Below are 20,224 nucleotides of genomic sequence, written 5' to 3' on the forward strand. Positions count from 1 at the left end.
TTGCTTTTTATTTGTCACATTTGAAAGAAATACTTAAGAATTGAAAGAAAGCCAGAGATTTATAGAAAATGCAAATGTATGACTTTTCCAGAGAAGTCTTCAGACCAACCAGGAGGGAGAAAGTATGTCTTCAGAAGTACTTAAATCATAAAAGCTACCTCAAGTAGCTCAAACCAAGGTCCTACGTTGAGTGAGGTGCCGTGTTCCAGGTTGTGGTGGATGGTTTTAGTCTGTGAGTTGGTGCTTCTGGATTATATAAGTGTGGGGAGAAGGGAGAGAAGAGAGGGAATGTGTGTCCAGATTGTGTCAGAACTGCCTCTTTTACTTCAAAGCTCATACCTTTGCTTGACCTGCCTTTTGAATCCCATTCAACCTTATTAAAAGTACAGGGTTATGAGTGTGACGTTTAGTGGTCAAGTCAGCAAAAATAGCAGATTAGGAGCTCCAAGGGTCCAGCCCTCCACAGAAACACCAATAAAACTAGCAAAAAACTGTCATAATCAACTCTATCAGAACTCTGGAAAATAGCCAAAGGTTTAAAGGAACCAAGCCAGGGACTTCCCTGGTGGTCCAGTGGCTAAGACTCCATGCTCCCCATGCAAGGGGTCTGGGTTCGATCTCTGGTCGGGAAACTGGATCCCACATGTCACAACTAAAGATCCCACGTGCTACAACTAAGACCCAACACAGCTAAATAAATAAATATTAAAAATAAATAAATGAAATAAAGGAATGAGCAAAAGGTGACTCAAGGAAAAGGCCACTTAAACACTATAAGGGAGCTTTGTGGCATTCTACCTTAGCCTTGTCACCCATCTCTCCTCAGCATGGTGGTGGTGTAGATGGCAGCCCATGTTCTCAATATGGGTTCCTGGTTCTAGAAGGAACAGAGTGAATCTTGTTAGCAAGGAATTGTGTTTGTCTGTTTTGATATCCAGGGGTTCCCTGAAGGAATGACACAAGGTGTTTGCTTTTTTTTTTTTTTTTTTTTTTTTGCTTAATTTGAGGTTATCTCAGGACAGAAAATAAGTTATGCATTCTTAAGTTAGGGCATTCTTCAAACACATTGAAAGACAAATGAACAAGCTGCTCCCACCAGGGACAAAAGATTACAGTTGGGGCAAACATTAGTCATGCCTAAAGCCTAAGAGGCAAATCTGCAGAGAGTTGCTTTGAGGAATAATTGTTTTGAAAATACCCCAATTTAACAAGGAATCTAAAAAGCCATGAAGATGCCCAGAATAGGATGTATGCTGAGAAAAGATTCGAGGAGACTTTCACCTCCAACTTTCACCTCCAACTGATCTTTAGGTTCCATGACAGCAGAAAGTCACAGCTAAGATAGAGCTGTAAAAATTGAAAGAATGTCTCACAGGACTTGAATAGAAATTTCTCCAAAGAAGATATACAAATTGCCAAAAAGTACATAAAAAGATCTTCAACATCACTAATCAAAATCACAATGAGGTACCACTTCACACCCATAAGAATGAGTACTCTATCAAACAGAAACAGAAAATAACAAGTGTTAGTAAGGATGTGGAGAAATGGAAACACTTGCACATTGCTGGTGAGAATGTAAAATGTTGCAGTCATTGTAGAAAATAGTAGAACAGTTTCTGTAAAAGGTGAACATAGAATTACCATATGATGCAGCAATTCAACTCCTGGTATATATCTCAAAGTGTTGAAAGCAGGGATTGGAACAGATATTTGTACACTCATGTTTATAGCAGCAAATATCTGCTCCAATCAAAAGGTGGAAGTAACCCAAGTATCCACTGATGGATGAATGGATAAATAAAATGTGATGTGTAAATACAATGGAATATTATTCAACCATAAAAAGGAAGGAAATTTTGACATGCTACAACATGGATCATTATGCTAAGTGAAATAAGCCAGACACAATTTGTGTGATTTCACTTATATGAGGCAGCTAGAGTAGTCAAGTTCATAGAGGCAAAAAGTAGAGTGGCAGTTTCCATGGGCTGGTGGGAAGGAGAATGAGGAGTTATTGTTTAATGAGTATAGCATTTCAGTTTGGGAAAATAAAAAAAAGTTCTAGAGATGTTGATAATGATGACAGCACAACACAATATGAGTTCACTTAATGTCACTGAATTATTATGTATACTTAAAAATGGTTAAAATGGGGGCTTCCCTGGTGGCACAGTGGTTGAGAAACTGCCTGCCAATGCAGGGCACACGGGTTCAAGCCCTGGTCTGGTAAGATCCCACATGCCGCAGAGCAACTAAGCCCATGCGCCACAACTACTGAGCCTATGCTCTAGAGCCTGCGAGCCACAACTACTGAGCCCACGAGCCACAAGTACTGATCCTGCACATCTGGAGTCTGTGCTCCGCAACAAGAGAGGCCACGACAGTGAGAGGCCCACACACTATGATGAAGAGTGGCCCCTGCTCGCCGCAAGTAGAGAAAGCCCTCACACAGAAACAAAGACCCAACACAGCCAAAAATACATAAATAAATTTATTTTAAAAAATGGTTAAGATGGGAAATTTTATGATATGTATATTTTGCCACAATAAAAATAGTTTATAAAATTCACTAAACAAAGAAACAACCCCAACCCATAGCAAGGAGCAACAACAAACCCTGAGGAGGGGAAAGAATCTGATTTCCAGAGTCATCACATAATAATATTCAAAGTGTCTACTTTTCAACAAAGAATTATGAAGCATGCAAAGAAACAAGAAAATATGGCTCATTCACAGGAAGAAAAAGAAAAAGAAATTAACTGAAAGTCTTCCTGAGGAAGAACAGACATTGAACTCCCTAGATAAAGACTTTAAATCAATTCTTAAATATGCTCAAAAATATAAAAGAAACCATGGTCAAAAAAGAACTAATCTAACTAATCATACACTTTTCCCATCCAATCTTTGGCCATATGTGTATATTTTATCCAGATCATAAATGTGCAATTTGAAATTCTACAAGAAAATCTTTAAGCCGCAGAATGATCTTTCCTTGTTCACTGAGGAAAGACAATAAGAATAAACTCTCATATCAGCAGGATAATTTGGATTTGTCACTAGAAAGAACTTCTTGGTCAGTAGAGTTAAACTGTTCAAGAGGTGAATGTGCTGATTAATCAAGTTATAGCAGACATGAACAGAGTCCTGTCTAAGAGGTCGGGTGATGGGGAAATGGCCATGGAGAGACGGCCTGGGATTTGTCAAGGGTGGTTCCAGATAGAGTGCTGAACACGACTGGTAGAAATTACTTGCCTATTCATATATCTTTCGCTTAGATGTCCTTCTGTATATACTTTACCATGTTATTGTAGTTTGTGGATATATCTTCTAGCCTAAAGGAATGGAAATAGATTTACATTTCCCATTGTACAATTTGGTTTCTATAACTTAGAACATAATATGATTATGACTCGTGTAAATAAGATTTGCAGTTCGAGCACAGGGATGATATGTAATTCTAGGGCCCTCATCCTTAGTCTGTGTTTCTAAGACAGTTGGGACACGAGCAGCTTGAAAACACTTCTCTTAGTTAGTTCAAGTGGATGCCAAGCCCCAAAAAGCATTGGAGACTTGAAATCTAATGGGTTTGACATTTCAGGTAGATGTCCAAAACCACTTTCTATTCTGTCTAGATGTCACATTGAAGTAACTGCTATGGTTTAATTCTATGAATACAAGTAATACAATGGCATATTACTCAGTCATAAAAAGGAATGAAATTGGGTCATTTGTAGAGACGTAGAAGGACCTAGAGACTATCATACAGAATGAAGTAAGTCAGAAAGAGAAAAACAAATATCTTATATTAACGCATATATGTGGAATCTAGAAAAATGGTACAAATGAAACGGTTTGCAAGGCAGAAATAGAGACACAGATGTAGAGAACAAACGTATGGACACCAAGGGGGGAAAGTGGGGTGGGTGGTGGTGTGATGAATTGGGCGATTGGGATTGACATAAATATACTAATATGTATAAAATAGATAACTAATAAAAAAAAAGTAAAGTTTTTTGTTTAACTTCTTTCCGTTCTTGTTACCTTTCCTCATTTGTGTCCAATAAGTTTGCTTCAATGCCTCAGTTTGCACGAGGGTTAACTTTCATTAACAGATGCAATTAGAGAGTGTGGTTTATAGAATAAATCTGCTTTATACCCTAACCACATAGACATCAAGTTCATCAGCGCAATTGATTAGAAATCCTTTAAAGAAAGTCATTTCTACAGTTAATAGATTTTTTTATATAAAACTAAGATCATTCACTACAATCAACATATATGAACTAATAAATCTGGACCCCCTCACCCCATCACCTGAAATTATAGAGCTAGGTCAGTTTGATATTCTTACAGCAAGTAATTCTCCCTGGCATGAGATGAAACAAAGTCTGCTTAAGCGTGCTTTCCGTTTTCCTTTTAGCAGATCTTCCCCTGGGTGAAGAAAGATGGAGGGGAGGGAGAGGTCTTTGCTCAGTTCGCTCTTGGCCTGTTTAACCACACTCCATCATAGCTAAGTATGGAAAGGCTGCCTGTGTGGGAAGTATAAATTAAGACCCACATCCTACTCACATCTTGAGCCTTGTCTCTTTACAGCAGTGGTGCTCAACCATGGCTGTTGGTTGGAATCACCTTGGGTGCCTTAAAAATTATAATGTCCAACCCCACTCCAAGATTTTGATGTGCTTGGGCTGGGGTGCAATCCAGGGACTAGGAATCTGAAAAGCTGTTCAGTGATCTAAAAGTATGGTCACGTTTGAGAGCAGCTGCTTTATAGGAAGCAGTGCTTTACCTAAAACAGGTAAAGCAAGGGTGTGCCTGAGACTTTGGGAAAGGAAAGACACTTATCTCAATAAGAGCCGTAAAGCAGACTAAGTGTCCTCTGCTCATCGAAATATTTTTTCCCTCTTTTTGCATATTTAAGTAGAAACCGTGCCAGGGCAATCTCATTTTCTCTGGCCGCACTTGTTTTATGAAGCCAACCAGTCTAACAGAATGGTATGCAGTCTTTTTGCCAAAGAGTACACCAACTCCTCTATGGACAGGAAATTGCTCTTCAAAAAAATGGGTGGCATTTTTAAGAAGTGTAACCCCAGTTTAAATATAACCAACTGAAAGTCTAAGCAGTTAGGCAACATGGCTTCACATGGGGGTAATCTTAACATTAGTAAAACCTGAAATGAAATTATTTCTAGAATATTGCAAATCTCAAATTACTACCTTTGGTAACATTTTGGGTGGTACGTTATTTTTACTAACTAGAGTAAACTCTAAACCAGGAAAAGTACATCATTGAGGCCAATCTGTGGACCATTAATGGCATTACCTCTCCCACTTGCATGAAACTGCACCTTCCTGGTGACTTATAGTGTAGACTTATGAGACTGAGCCAAAGGAAAAAAAAAAAAAGAGTGTACATATTATGTTTCATCAAAAGGCAAGAAAGTAGCCAATTTGTAAGTAATTACCGATTGGAACAGCCCTTCTGTGAATTGGCAAATAAAACTTGCATTCACACAATGGATTGAAAAGTTTTGCTTAAGAATTGGAAAGCAGGTTACTGATTTTTTTAAAATGGTGTGGGGGGAGTAGAATAGCTTTATAGAGGGAAAAAACAAATCAAATTAAAAGGTCTCATTTGAAAAATGATTTAGTTTCCATCTACAAGGGGTCTGGCCTTAGCTAGAGCAGGAGGAATAAAAGCTCCATCATTTCCCTCCTCCCAACTTTCAGTCTCCTATGGGAGTTCTCATTGTCCAAACTCAAAAGGAAGCTGGAGGGTGAAGGCTGGTGGGTCACTTCATTAAGGTCTGTTCCCTGGGGCCCAGAACTGGGTGAGGAAGGCTGGAAAGTGGGTCTGAATGTGCACACAGAAAATATAGAGTGTATTTGCTCAACCAATATTCTTTCTCTCCTTCTCCTTCAGTAACATTCACGGTGGCACTGTAATCAGCTAAAAGTCTAGGTTTGGTCATGTGACTACTTTCTGAGCAATGTGATATAAGCAAAATCCTAAGGTGGAATTTTAAGGAAGGTTTTTTCCAAGAGAGTAAAGACAGCTGGGGTTTGCAGTTTATCCACCCTCTCTTTCTGCTTCTTGATGCCTTATACTACAGAGGTGAAGATTGAAGCTCCAGCTGCCATTTTGGACCAGGAAGCAACCTTGCAGTTGGAAGTCATTGCTAAGGATGATAGAGCAGAAATTTACAAGGGGCTTGGGTCTCTAGTGAATGAAGCTACTGCCCCAGACCCGGATCCCAACTTTGGGTTTGTTCCATAAGATGGAAAATTAATTCTTATATATTAAAAAGAATCCTCAATGGCTCAAAAGTTTCATCTCATTATTTATTTGTTATCAATTATATAATTAAAGTATGATACAGATATTTTAAAATCATTCCTTTTTAATTTTTAAAGTTAGTTTTAAGCCCCCAACCTGTTTGTGATTTTACATAATATATTTGACTGCCTTACAGTAGCCACTCTCTGCTTGTGAGTTATATTCATTTGAAATGAAGTTTGTGCCTCATTAATAGATGGAGACATCATTAAATATAAAGAATGTCTCTTTAATGGATCAAGTGAGTATGTGAACAAAGCACCCCAACTTACATTGGTTTTTTCAGTCTATGAACCTAGTGCATATTTCATCAAAAAGTTGCTTTTTTTCTAATAAACACAACAACAGATATCCCAGCACCTTCAAAGTCAAAGAGAAATGATGCAATGATGTGTGATTTATCCTTGGAAATGTGAAAAACATTTCTTCGGAATCATGTGACTATGAATGAGATCATGATCATTATTTAAATACCACCAAATAAACATAACATTTCCATTGGACACCTTTTAAGCAGTTGGAGTTTCCATAGAATATATTTTAGCTTTGTTTTGCTTGCTTGATAATCATAACACTAAATTTAATAAATAGATATATTACTGAACTTCCTGGGAATGTTCCCAGTGATGTGCACAATTGACTGTGACACATGACTATTTATCTATAGTACTTAAGGGTACTGAGGGCTGTTTTAGATTTTCTGGACCTCAGTTACCTAGCTTGAACTATCTTGAAAGTTAATTCACTTCTTTTTCTTTTTTAATTTTTACTGGAGTATAGTCGATTTACAATGTGTTAGTTTCTGCTGTACAGCAAAGTGGATTGATCAGACGACATCTAGTTTTTCACAAGGAATGTACTATTGGTATTCGGGGCCATTATGTGATATGGACCTGGAAATTTTTCTTATAAACACTGGAAAGGAGTAGCCCTCTGACCCAGCTAAAGTGATAGGGGTTTCCAGGGTAGCCTCTTGATTTGTGTGTTCTTAACCTTGAGCTCCAAGTGGGATGGGCCAAATCTGGGGTTAAGTATTAGAGTTTGGGAAAAGTATTGCAATTACAATGAAATGAAGACTGCTAAAACAGTGACCCTGACAGTGGTCTGTGGTGATTTCATTTGGTCTCCCCCTTTCTCTTGAACCCGTTCACTCAATTGCATTAACAACTTTTAGCCTAAATTATCCAGATGCCTCAATCTTCACACTTCATTCTGCCCTTGTAGGACAGCCTGAGTCCTGAGTTCATGATGTTCATAGATGGAATATTCTACAATAACGTCAAGATCTTGATGGAAGATGTCTCTAAATTGTAATGGCAAAAATCCTCCTTGCAAATTACAAATATTTTGAGTGAACATCATGATGCCCATAAACCTGTAACTTCATTGGTATAAACCAAAAAAAAAAAAAAAAAACTATTTTATGGTACTTTATTTAAAATAGATTAAGCAATAATCATTATTAGTAGGTGGTACCTGCTTCTATTTTGCTTAAAAGCAATGAATGTTTAAATGCCCATTGAAGTTGTTAAAATTTCTTTAAAGATATTATTTAGAAGTTGTGACTTAGCAGTCAAAGCTGTGGCTTTGAAGTAAATTTATACTTTAAAGGGAATTTATGATCAGTTGAGTTTCAGATCTCATGCTCAAATATCTAAAGAAGTTAGAAGTTCTAAAATGCAGTGTTTGGAAATGACATGCATGTATCATTGTGATATTGTCTTGGCAACAAACTTTCTTTTAAAAGAAGAATTTCTTTTTACGTTATCAATCCTTAGAACAGAAGGTCATATATACTTGGAAAACAGGCTTTTCATGAAATCTGTCAAACACCATTTAAACTCCAAGTGAACCTCAAACAGCCCAAACCAAATATATGCTAGAAAAAGTGTATTGTGGTTGTTGGAAAACTTTAAAATATGAAAAGTTCTCATTACTCTTGGTATTTTACCTCTGAGAATTTTCTAGCCAAAGTTCTATTTGAACTGAGGTCAACAATCAGTTACTGTGTGGGCTTTTCTTACAGGATAAATTTAATGAAAGGGCCTAGTTATTGCAACAGATGCTGCCTTCATTTCAAAAGATTTCCTTAAAGCATGATGATTAAGGCCTAGGGAGAAATAAATTTTTACTTATCAAAAGCTCTAAGAAATCCCCTAGAGAAAAAAACTAAGTCCCAAAGCCATGATATAATGAATAAATACTCCTTTTAGCTTAAAAATCATAGCAAATTGTTAGTTATTTTTGCTTCTTTTTCTTGAATGTGCTTTTGGAATTTTAAAAGACTAGTGTACATTGTACAGAGTACTTCTGTCTGTCTCTAAAGAAAAGTGAACTGCTTTATTTTGAATTTTGTCATTCTTTTTTTTTTTTTTACATAGAGTAGGGAAGTTTTCAAATTCTTCATAAGTATTTTTTAAAGCCTAAGTAAGTCATTATACTACAGTAAATCTCATATGATATGTGTCTTAAGACACATTCCCTAGAGAGAAAGCCTGAGAGAAGGTTTTGGGTACAGAATTTATTTGGAAGGTGATGTCAATAAGCACCAGTGTAGGAGTAAGGAATGACACAGGGAAGGGAAGGGAGCCAACATAATGTGAGTCATCAAGCAGATTTCCACTATGGACAACTGGAACTTAATCCCACTGGGGTGTTCTGAGTGAGAATGTAAAAACCTGACCTTACTGTTATCCACATGAGGGAAAGGGAGCTGGGGTAGTTATACACCAATTTCCATCAGTCTTTGAATGATGGATGCTTTTGGTTTGTGAGGGAGGGCATTTGACTCAGCTACTTCCTGCTCATCCCATACTTTGGCCTAGTGGGCACCAGCAACAAAGCTTTTTTTTTTTTTTAAAAGAAACATCTTTATTGGAGTATAATTGCTCTACAATGGTGTGTTAGTTTCTGCTTTATGACAAAGTGAATCAGCCATACATATACACATATCCCCATATCTCCTCCCTCTTGCATCTCCCTCCCACCCTCCCTATCCCATCCCTCTAGGTGGTCACAAAGCACCGAGCTGATCTCCCTGAGCAAAGAACTTCAACTGTTTTCTGTGAAAGTAATTGGTCTTAGTACATGGGAGTGATGAGGCCCCAGAAGATATTGCTAGGACACTGATAGCATCTACCACAATGAGTCTGAAAAGTTGACTATAAATTCCAACTACAAAGTGACAAAAGTTTTCCAGAAGAATAAATATCAATACATATCAGAAATTATCCAAACACCAGTTAATCAGAGAAGGTGCAAATTAAAACATATGAAAAATCAATTATTAGGTGCATTTAAATTTTCGTAAAATGTAAGTTTGTTATAAAGTCTAATACAGGCAGGATACTGATGATATTAAAATATTTAAATCATTTTAAAAAGCAATATGGCATTGTATTTCAAGAAGTAAAGCAATTGCCGTACATTTTGACCTAATAATTATATTTATGGGAAATAAACATTAAATAAATTAATCAAAGCATGAGAAAAGTGATAATATCCTATGTGTCTGAAAAATGGACAAATGGTTAAGTTATAGTATATCCAATCAATGGATATTTATATATCAAACAAGATTATGGTTGTGAAGATAAGTATTAGCATAAAAATAAATGCTATACTGTAACAATAAGTAGAAAAAATAATACACAAAATTATATATGCATTCTGGTTACAACCATCTTATCTTTAAACAGCATTAAAATTTCCTGGAAGAAAATACCCCCAAAATGTTAACAGTAATTAGAATTTAGTGTCAATGTCAAGTACAATGTTTTATATGCAAATAACAGAAAATCCAGCTCATACTGGCTTGAGCAATGAAATAACTTATTGCCTTGTGTAACTGGAAAGCCCAGTGGTCAGGCTTCAGGTTTGATCCAGCAGGTCAATCAGGTCATTGAGTTCAGTTGCTTACTTTCTCTTCACTCTGCCTTCTGGAATGTCTACTTCATATGCAGGCAGGCTCTTCTCTTTGTTGTCATTTTGACATCAGCAGAAAATAGAACTAGCTGCTGCCTTGGTCACACTGAGGCTCAGAATAAAGTTTCACTTCCTCAAATATTGAAGAAAATTGCAAAGTTCTGGGTTATATGCCCATCACTGAATCAAAAAATATGGCCAGATGATAAGATTGGCTTTAAGCCAATTAGGGCACCCCTCTACAACTGTGCTTGGGTCAATTCAACTCTAAATCCATGGCTGCTTCACAATGAGCATAAGCGCTGAGGAGACAATGCCAATATCTACTACTATATGTAAATATACATGTATATATGTGTTTATACATGTGGGTACATATATGCATGATATAGACATACATACACACCCATCTCCAGAGGAAGCACAACTGAACTACCAAGCTGATTCATTTGTTCATTTATTCATTTAGTAGACCTGTATTTACTAAGTACCTGTCTTGTTCCAGATACTATTCTAGGCACTTCAGACACAACATTAAATGAGAAAAGGAAGGTCTCTTATCTCATGGAGCTGACATCTCTGTGGGAGAAAACCAACAATAAACAAATAAATGAATAAACAAGAAAAATGACACAAAGGAATTAAAGCAAGATGCCTGTTGCAGTAACAAGATGGATATATATATATATATATATTTGGAGTGCTTGGTTAAAGGACTCTTTTCTTTTATTTAATTTAATGTTTTTAACATCTTTATTGGAGTATAATTGCTTTACAATGGTGTGTTAGTTTCTGCTTTATAACAAAGTGAATCAGCTATACATATACACATATTCCCATATCTCCTTCCTCTTGAGTCTCCTTCCCACCCTCCCTATACCACCCCTCTAGGTAGTCACAAAACAACGAGCTGATCTCCCTGGGCTATGTGGCTGCTTTGAAGAGGAAACATTTACGCTAATATCTGTATGAAAAGAAGAGCATCCCAGGCAAAGATCAGAGTGTAGAGCACATCAAGAAGGTCCATTAGAGTAAGAGGCCTAAAAGTGCAAGGAATCCTGAGACTCTGGAGAAACCACAAGAAGCCCTGTGAGGCAGAGATATGGGGTATGAAAAAGAGTGTGGGTTGAGTAGAGTTTGGAGCAGTACGTAGATACCAGGGTATGTAGAACTTTGGAAACCATAGTAGAAATTTGAGTTTCATGCAAAGAACAATGAGACACATTGGAGCATATTTAGCAGGGAAGAGCAAATCTCTTTGCACATCTTTAAAAGATCTGTTTAAAAGATCTCTTTTGAACCTACTGCCGGTTTTATATATCTTTTCTAAATTTTTGGACATTAGAACTGTTTCTAAATATATTTTTTCCTAGTTTAAAACAATATATGTATGGATTTTATGTATACATCTGTTTTACAAAGTGGTTGTACGAATTTACACTTCCACTAATAAAGAAAAGAGCTCCCAATTATTCACATCCTCATTCATGAGTGTTAGACTCTGGTCATGTGATCCTTCTGACCCCTCTGTAAAAAGATCAAGTTCTCAATGGTTTCACTTTGATCTCTGCTAATCAAGCCATTCTCTAAGCTCCCAAAGGCATAATGAGTTTTTTTTTGTTTTTTTAAAAATTTTCATTTGTTGTTTCTGTCTGAGCAGAACTCTAGAGTATCAATCGGTGAATACAGCAATAGTTTCTGTCATGACTTTCAGGACAAGATCAAATGTAAACAAAACAAAAATCCAAGAATTCCACTCCTCTTTAAGCCTGTTATTTCAGGAAAATTGAGCACTTACATTTTTCAGTCTGTAGTTGATGAACATCATTTCATGGGCAAAAGAGGAGTAAGATAAATGTGGATCTTTTTAGAATTTCCTCTAAGACTTTGTTTTTAAAGTCTGATTCATGTTTGAAGCATAGAGATTCAATCTCAAAAGTTCATAGCAATCAGTGTACACAGCAAATGAGAAGGAATCAAGAGGCAAAGAGCAATCTTATCTAAATGATAAGGTTAAGAGTAGGGAATCTTCAGCTCACACAATGTTAGAGTCACTAGAAAATTGAATTAATAAATATTTATGATTCTTAATTATTTTCTACCACAAAACACTTAATGGTGGAAAGTATCTTAGTCTGATGCTGGTCCTAAGTCAAGGATTTGAATAGAAATAGTTTATTTTGAAGGAGTTTCCAGGAAATAGCGCTGGAGGTATGGGGGAAGTGAGACAGGGTAGGAATGTAATCATATAGGATGTTATCAAGCTAGTTACCACTGTGGGCAACCAGAGTCAATCCCACTGGAAACTGGGAGACAGGATCGAATACGATCCTCAGGTTTTCCCGCCTGAGATGCAAGGGAGCTGGGGTATTTATCCACCAACTTCCTTTAGTCATTGGTTGAAGGCTGTTTACGGGGGATATTAATTCTGCGGTACTTCCAGCCTGCTAGACACTAAGCAGTCTCTGGCCACAGGAAAATCACTCCACCCAAAAAGATACAAAGGCTGGTAGTTGAAAGTTCAAGTCCAAATGCAATAAAATGGTAAAGGGGAACATCAGAGCAGCACCAACAGAGGCCTGGTGGGAGGAGACACAACGGTAATTAAAACAAAGCTCCTCTAGTACTTGTTTCTAATACTATTCCAAACAAGCCCTCCACAACCCCACTGGAAATCAGCCATTGTGTCTAACCCAATGACTGCTATATGGGGACACAGAGGCTTAGTGACATTTAGGGACTTGCTCCAAGATGCACAGATGTAACAAAGAAATCAGACATCATGATGTTTATTCTATGAGTCTGATGAGCATCAGTAAATTGTGCATCTTCAAATATTTAGAGAGGAAGAAAATAGCTGTCTTGGACTTTCAATTGAAACATTTCAAAGTGGGGACCGTCTAACTTATCCTTTCTTCCAACTAGAGTCAGAAGCAGACACGGAGACTAGAGTAGACAGCATCAGGACCCCAACAGGTGTCTTCTTCTCGCCATGGAGGCTGACTATTGTGCCCGCAGAATACATCTGTGGGTAGATAGATTCCGTGTGACTCCCATGTTTTCTTTCTTGACTCAGACATAAATTTAGCAAAGGGAAGTCATGAGAAGTGAGGAGACTACTCCTTTTGTCCTTTGAACTAGACCTGGACCAAGCAGTGACCCCACCTTAGCATTTCATCTGGAGATAAGTCCTCCTGCTTTGGGGTTTTAGTCATCCCTTTGGTGGACAGATTTGAGTCACCATCAGTGGGGAAACTCTTGGCTGTTTCTCAACTCACCCAAGAGTGCTAGCAGAGGGGGTTCATATTCATCTGTCTTGTTTATAAAGTAAGGCTGGATTTCAGGTAGAATTCTGACCTATAATCATCTTGCTTTGATTTGCCTTTGACCCAACATCATATAAGAGTTGATATCCACCCCACCTTCAGAAATTGTGGTCCCTGCCACTTGTTTTATCCCTTTATTTTATACCAATAACAAGCTTAGAGATGTACATCAATCACCACTTGAAACTGGTTGATCAAATTGAGTAGGAAACAAACCTTCCTGCTCCATGGAGGACACCCATACTTCAACATTTGCATATTCAATAAGTCATAAATAGACTAGACTAATTTATACAATACAATAAAAATATTATCCCAGTTAAAATCATATATGCTCTCACATATTCAGGGGCAGTATGCTTTTCAAAAAAATTGTTTAGGAAATATAATTTCTTTAATTTTATAAATTACTTCACAATTGATCAAATTAATATTTGAAAAACATCTGATAGTTGGTGGGCATTTCTACTTAATTTTCATTAAAGGCAAGTAGTTGAGCCTGTCCTCCTGAAACACTTAAACTGATTTCATATCTTAATGTTTTTTAAATGCAGTTTAGGATTTCAGAGACTGTGCTAGGCTGTGAAAGGCATTCCTGTGAGCCCATCTTTAGGCTGGGATGAACAAGGTGTAAAGCAATAAATAAGAGACCAAGGAGAATAAAAGTACTCTCTCTGACTAGACATTCTTAATTCTAAATAGAGTTTAACAGGAAATGACACAACAATGACATACTTTTAAACAGTATTTTCAGACAATAATTTAAATTTATGATTTTCCAATTTTTCATATAAGTATTATACATATATATGTACTTTCACATAAGTGCATACATGTATATGCACACATACATAAAAGTAATATATACGTATATGTGTGTACACACGCTTAAATAATGGAAGCTCATTTTAGAAGTATTTGAGGAACATGGATCTGTAGGGATCAGAAAATAATTCATTACTCATTTTTCTTAGTAGTATTTTTAAACATTCATTCATTTTTCACTTTAGCTGAACTAAAATTGAATGTGGGATTGTGTTTCCTGCCATTTTTTGTTTTAAATTTTTAAGTGGTAGTCATTAATGATCTACAAAATATTCTATATATTCCCTAAATTTCTCAGATTTTAAAACCTATGAGTGATGGTGAGTCAGACCTGTAGCTGAGATGAGGAGCAAACAGAGATCACTGTAGGAAGTAAAGAAGTAATATTGCAGAACTGACCTTAATTCTCTAAGGCCAGGTCTTAGAAAAGGAGTAAAGAACCCCAACAGAGGAACAGAGGGTAAAGCAATGAAGGGCAATGATGAATGTTGTTAAGGAAACAATCAAATCATGTATTATCTGTAGATGTCACAGATAAATATTTCTAAGTCTTGAAAGCAACCACATTCAGTCATAAGATAGTTTCACATATTCTTTGATGACCTTCTAATATAAGCAATCTTATACCGGCAAAATAAAAAAATAATTAAAAATTCTCTCCCAATATGGTGTCCTAGTTTAGTATCTAAGGAGTCTGATGAAAACTGACATTAAAAAAAAAAAAAAAAACTTCTTTAAATAAATTTAGAAGGCTAAACGTGCATGCATATACAACAAACCATGCTAATTCTCTTCTCTTAGCTAATTTATAGGTTATCAATTACTGTTGGCTTTTTTCCCTCTTGTCTTCCTTGTTTGATTTTGTGTTCAAAGTTAAAATGCCAAGGAGCTCATTACTGCTTACTGTGTTTGGTTGTCCTGTGAAAACCATTTGTGCTTTGTTTTTTTTTTGTGGTACGTGGGCCTCTCACTGTTGTGGCCTCTCCCGTTGCAGAGCACTGGCTCCGGACACACAGGCCCAGCGGCCATGACCCACGGGCCCAGCTGCTCTGGGGCATGTGGGATCTTCCTGGACCGGGGCACGAACCCATGTCCCCTGCTTCGGCAGGTGGATTCTTAACCACTGCGCCACCAGGGAAGCCCCCACTTGTGCTTTTATATACACCAGATTCTCATTACAACTGAGTCCATGCAGTGTGGGCTGTGGGGCCTCCGCCTTTGTGATCATGTCCTAAAAATTTGCTCCAGCAACTAGTAAATCTGACCCTTTAGGCCATAGACAGCTCTTTCATCCCTGTACTCTAGTAAAAGTTACTAACAAGTAACTATAATATTAACTGTTGTAAGCCTTTGTAATTTACTTTTGGTGTACTCATTTATTTGTCTTCACTGATGAATAGCTTAGTTAGGGCAAGGACAATGCAAACATTGTGCTTTTGTGTGTTTTCCAGACACCAGTCCAGTGCTTGGTATATATTATATCTGCCATTAATATTTTTGCTGAATGAACCAACTTTGTTTGGATGGACATGAGACAGTCACTTCTGTATAATACATTCTTGTCTCCAGGGTGATTAAAGCCATAATTTCAGTGTGTGAAGGTTATAGGTGATCAGAACTGAACAGTCTTTGATCTGTTGAAGCACAGTGAGTGAAGGAAACAAAGATATTGACCCATAAAAATTAATGAATAAGAAATAACCTCTCCTAAATAAGAAATGGAATACAAAGGATCTGTTGATTGGTCACAAGGACCATAATTGGAAGTTATGATGGAAAACATATCTAAGTTATTTGTAAGAGAAGTCAATATGTTACAGATAGAAAGTTCTATGCAAAGATTGTTCCAACCATTATTGTTTAAAGGACTATCCAGAGTGTAGAAATTAGATTAAATTTTTTGGGGGAAACAGCCCTTCCTGTTCCTCAGTTATTTCTCTCTTTTTTTAAAAATTTATTTATTTTTGCTGTGTTGGGTCTTCGTTTCTGTGCGAGGTCTTTCTCTAGTTGTGGCAAGCGGGGGCCACTCTTTATCATGGTGCGCGGGCCTCTCACTATCGCGGCCTCTCTTGTTGCAGAGCACAGGCTCCGGACGCACAGGCTCAGTAGTTGTGGCTTATGGGCCTAGTTGCTTCGTGGCATGTGGGATCCTCCCAGACCAGGGCTCGAACCCATGTCCCCTGCATTAGCAGACAGATTCTCAACCACTGCACCACCAGGGAATCTCTTTTGTTTTTTTTAGACATTACACTTTTCTTCTTTGTCCATTACCACTCAGGGTCATCAAAAAAGAAATCAACCATGACCTGGATTCCTGAGAAATAAATCACACTGTTTCATATCTTCCAGTGTAACTTGAAGCAATGATTCAAACTCTTCTTTAAGCCTCTCATATATAAGCACAAGTGAGTAGATCAATAATAAGATGGATAATCATATACAAACCTGAGTATATTTCCTGTAGCAGTCACAACATCTTGATAGGAATAAATATTAGTTCAATGGAAATAATTTAATAAACCTATATCTGCATTCCCAAGCTTTATGCAGATGATAGAATATTAATCTAGTTTGTTTTCAGAGTACTCATTTCCCTTTAGGTATACTTGCTGCTTTTTACTTTGTTGGAAGATTGATTGCATTACTGGCTCCATTTCTTCACTGTCACCACCCCCTGTAACCATGCCCATGTAACTTTATAATTACCTTGTACTCTGACTTTGAGCTCAACAATGTGACTCATAGTGGCAAATGAAATGTTGGCAAATGTGAAATTCACAGACATGAATTCACAGTGCGATTGGGCTTGTTCTTAGAGTTGCCCTCTGACACCATGAGAAGGATATGCCCAGACTAACCTGCGAAAAGAGGAAACATATGGAGCAGAGCTGGTATCCACAGCTGTCTCAGTCAAGACCATCCTAAGTCAACCAACAGCACATCTACTTGCAGGCATGTGAGCATGCCAGGTCAGGACCAGCAGAACCACACAACCGACCCACAGAAGTGTAAGCAAATAGTTACCTATTGTTTTAAGTCATTATGTGTTGAGGCAGTTTGTTTCATGACATTAATATGATAATTCCTACCTGACACAATTTGATTTCTCAATATGTAAGTATATAATTAATTGTTTCTTATTAATTGAAAGTATGAAAGCACATGGACAATGAACAGTGATTCCTCAAATATGTCCATGATTCTATTTTAAGGATATGGTATCAAATTAAAGTAAAAATCACAATGCATTTTTTTTTTACAAAGTTCTGAGAATGTTCGAACTGTGATCTCTTCATTTTTTCCCATAACAAGAGTTAAGCAACCATAGAGGAATCCAGCTGGCCTATATCTTGAGTTCTCTAGAATTATATGAACTTTTTCCAATTGATAATATGACAGTAGACTTTAGTAATGCTCTGGAAGGCAGTCTCCTCAGCTGCATGGGATAGAGTAGAATAATGAATGTTTATTATTTCTCACTATTCTGTGGGTTGACTAAGCAGATCTGGTCTGAGGTTGCTCGGTAACAGCTTAACAGCCAGGAATGGCCTCGTCACATGTCTAGGGTCTCAGCTAAGATAGCTGAGACCTCTCTCCAAGAAATCTTTTATCCTCCAGTGGGCTGACTTGAGCTTGTCCATTGGTAGCAGGAGGGTTCCCAGCAACAAGGGAGGGTAAGACCAATGAGCAAAAACCTTTAAAACATCTGCTGGCATCACATTTACTGTTGTCCCATTGGCCAAACCCAGAGTTGGTGTCAGGGGAACGAGGGGTTGGCAGCGGGGAGGGGAACCTGACAAGGGCATTGTTACAGAGAGAAGAATCATGGTGGCCATTTTGCAAAGAGTCTACCTCTTGTATCATACCTAAATCTTCTTGGTGGGGGACTAGAACTCTACATGCCCATTTCTGCAAGCTATTCAGTAAGTCCTACACTCTGGCCCATGCAAGACAATTCCACCCCTGTTTTAAAGTGTAGGTTTTATTATTATTAGTTATGGTGAGACCAACAGATCAGAAGACAACTGCCATTGGAAAGATAGTTTGCTACTCATAGCTCCCAAAAGGAGGGGACACACCATGCTACAGGGTGCCATATGGGGAAGCACCAGGGTCAGTCAGGAGATGGAAGGAGCAAAGGGAAAATGTGGGCAAGAACTTTACTGTGGTTTGCACTGGAAGGAATGGGCAAGGCTGAGGATAGGCTGGTTTGAATAATTTCAGTTGGCTTTGGGGTGTAAGAGTTGGCCTGGGTGATTAAGGCAGGAAGTATAAGGGCCCAAAAGAGGAAGTCGGGGGTTGGAGGGTAGGGTTCTGGATTTGTTGGTTTGCATATGAACCTTTAGTATGAGTTGTTTACTATTCTAGGAATTAGTTTGCCCCAGAAGGAGCAGTCCCTTCAGTGTCAGCAAGGCCCCAGATGTCAAAGCATCAGAAAAGCGGAAAAGAAAAAGGCATGGTTAATACACCACCCCACTTCAAAATTATATTCCTAAAGCAATAATATATTACTGTTCTGAGAGACGGAAGTTCAGGGAGTCTGAACTTTACTTCATAAAATCATGTCAATTGGCCCTGCTGGTGATACAATGACCACAACATTCTCAAAATATTTTTTAAATGATTTCTCAGTCCCATATGAGGTGTGTACCATTGACTTCTTGCTATACTTTCTCATTTCTAGGATTTTCTTTCCAGTGTTAGACATTAATGTAGGACCATCTTAGCATTCTGCTAAGTGCCCACTCTAAATGTGTGTGAAAAATATCTGACATGCTCTCTGAATGCATGAAAATTTTGGGGGGAAAGAAATGTCAGATAAATAGAAGGCAGCATTAACTAAATACACTTTAGCGATGAATTATTTGGTACCTACTATGTGCCAGGCACTGTGATAAGTGCTGTGGGATTTTAATCAAATGCCATTTAGGCTCTCAAGGGGCTCACAGTTTACTGAGCAATCAGGAAGAAACAATGTTAAAACATGTAGCACTTTATGGGGTCTGCTAAAAGTTTAGGGTTACCTGTCCAGGGTTGAGGAGTTTCTCTAGGATGCAGGAGGAATTTTCTGTGCCAAAACTGAGATAGCCCCAGGCAAACCAGGATGGTTGGTCACCGTAGTTCTGCTTGGTCATACCACCTGCAAAAAATGGCTAATGATGGGACTTCCCTGGTGGTCCAGTGGTTAAGACTTTGCCTTCCAATGCAGGGCGTGTGGGTTTGATTCCTGATCGGGGAGCTAAGATCCCACATGCCTTGTGGCCAAAAGACCAAAACATAAAACAGAAGCAATATTGTAACAAATTTAATAAAGACTTTAAAAATTGTCCACATTAAAAAAAAAATCTTAAAAAAAAAAAGGCTCAGACGTAGTTCTCCTCTGAATTCAGAAATTTCGACTAGAGAGATCTGGACTTCTCCAAACTTGTGTATCTCAGTTACCATTCAGTTACGTTGACCATGAATCCTGATTTGCCAGGATAGGGAAGAAAGTGTGGATGCTATAAGCCAGCGTTGTGCTCGTATCAACTCGCACGAGCTCACAAGAGCTGGTTCTGCTCATTGCTTCCCAACTCCACATTGAGTGAGTCATGCTGATAGATCAGAATTGGCCATGCTGGGAGAATTTATATGATGGAAATTGGCAAATAGTACTATAAATCAGGGCTACTCTCCCCCATGCCCAACCCCAGAGCTGGGTTTTAAACATTTACCAGCACACCACTGCCCAAAGCTGAGTTGAAAAATCTGGCAGCCCAATGGAGATGCAGTTGATGCTCTACTCCATTGCTTTCCTAAGGCAGTGCAT

General features: G+C 37.9%; 1 protein-coding gene across 4 annotated transcripts in view; it reads left to right on the plus strand.

Moving 5' to 3' along the window:
* Positions 1 to 20,224, plus strand: part of PLCB1 (phospholipase C beta 1) — a 687,466-nt gene that overhangs the window by 405,892 nt on the left and 261,350 nt on the right. The window lies entirely within an intron of this gene.

The sequence above is a fragment of the Mesoplodon densirostris genome, chromosome 16 (assembly GCF_025265405.1).
Source record: "Mesoplodon densirostris isolate mMesDen1 chromosome 16, mMesDen1 primary haplotype, whole genome shotgun sequence".
Classification (NCBI taxonomy): domain Eukaryota; kingdom Metazoa; phylum Chordata; class Mammalia; order Artiodactyla; family Ziphiidae; genus Mesoplodon; species Mesoplodon densirostris.